This window comes from Sinocyclocheilus anshuiensis, unplaced genomic scaffold (assembly GCF_001515605.1).
Source record: "Sinocyclocheilus anshuiensis isolate Anshui unplaced genomic scaffold, SAMN03320099.WGS_v1.1 scaffold775, whole genome shotgun sequence".
In the NCBI taxonomy this organism is placed as follows: domain Eukaryota; kingdom Metazoa; phylum Chordata; class Actinopteri; order Cypriniformes; family Cyprinidae; genus Sinocyclocheilus; species Sinocyclocheilus anshuiensis.
The window spans coordinates 962,893-964,643 of NW_015552614.1; the positions used below are offsets into that span (position 1 = coordinate 962,893).

At 39.7% G+C, this 1,751-nt stretch overlaps 1 protein-coding gene across 1 annotated transcript in view; it reads left to right on the top strand.

Annotated features, from left to right (window-relative positions):
- LOC107665954 (protein sidekick-1-like) overlaps positions 1-1,751 on the top strand; it is a 211,610-nt gene that overhangs the window by 83,805 nt on the left and 126,054 nt on the right. The gene's annotated exons all lie outside the window — the stretch shown is intronic.

Genomic DNA, 1,751 nt, shown 5'->3' on the forward strand with positions numbered 1-1,751 from the left:
AACAAGCGGTCAAAATGCATTATGTAAATGTATTCCTATCGCAATAATCTGTCAAAAGTCAGGCAACCCTCGTCTGTACAGTTTAGAACACACACACACATGCTTGCATTGAGAATAGTGTTACATCAATCACTGTCTACAGTGTCTTTAGACCGATTGCATCAGTTGGCCCCCACGGCAATGATGTGCTTTATGACATTCATTGATTCTCTAAATGAAACCGGTGTTCTGACAAATAATGCTACCTATCAGATTATGCTACCAACACTGTATTTATCCTACTGTAAGGGTAGGTGTACATGTTAATAAAGCCTCACACCTTATTAATATCAGGCTGGAAGCAAAATCTGATAGGTAGCACTTTTATAGGTAGCACACAGGGTAGCACAAATCGTCAGAACACCGGCACATCCTGCAGTTGTTGACGCCATGCTCCACATTCTTGGATTGTTAGTGGTGGGGTCAACACGTCTGCTCATCAAGCTTTACTGTCAACGTCACGGCAGCATCTGAGGATAGCTAATCTCGCCGGCTGTCAGTCAAACGGTTGTCATGGCACCTATGAGACGGTCTTCATTTCAAAGGCCACTCGTACGTGAAATGCGTTACTCTATCAAAGAAACAAGATCTAGAGGAGAGAGATAAATACTCGTGTGTGTCCAACGAAAATACACCCACACAGAACTACCACAGGGGTTGTGAGCAGAGTAATTAATTTCATTAATGAAAACTATGAGGAAAAATGTTTGTTGATGAGCTTTTTTCCCACGACTAAAATGAGACTATGACGAGACGACAATAAGGTCAATAAACGATAACTGTTACTATACCAACATGCAATATCATTGATGATAAAAGAGGAGACTAAAATGCATTTAAAAAAATAAAAACTATAACAAAATATTTTTTTAATTTTCATTATTGTCGAAAAAGGAGACAACATATTATTGCATACTGCTGTATATGCCTCTCCTACGCAAGCTTTCGTGTGTGCGGTTGCCAGATATCAAGAGTTCAAATCCCCAAATCAGAGCTTCACTGTTAAAGGTGGGGTAAGCCAATGTTGACATTTGAAATCACCAAAACAAACACGCCCCTACCCCAAAAGGGTCTTGCCCCTATTTTGATAGCTCCGCCCCACAAATACGTACGCAACCCAGGCAACGATTTTTCTAAAGCGTTTTTGAAAAATCGCTTACCCCACCTTAAAAAAGGGATACATTTTCTTCCTGGTGTTTTACTTAAATTTTGCAATCTGGCAACCATCCGCACACGCTTGCTCTTCATTACGGAAGCGCCAATGATGATCTGAAAACACAGACAAACAAGTACAGTAAACTGGAGTTTAGCAATCTTCATGTGAGATGTTCAGCTTAAATGAAAGTGCCATTCTGCCTGTCTGTGTTCTGTCATGAGATCTTGACTATATTGTTTGCGATTGTGGTTGCTGAATAAATGCTCTTACTCAACTGCTGTTGTTTTACTAGAGAATAAACCATGTGTATGAGCCCACATGATTTGTGCTTATTGGTGAAAGTGCAATACCTTAAAGGGGTCATAGGACGCCCATTTTCCACAAGTTGATATGATTCTTTAGGGTCTTAATGAAAAGTCTGTAACATAGTTTGGTTAAAATCTCTCAATGGTAGTGTAAAAAACACCTTTCTTACCCTGTCAAAAACAGCTCTTTTCAGATCAAGCCGTTTTTGTAGCATTTTCCTTTAAATGTTAATGAGCAATGTTGACCCCGC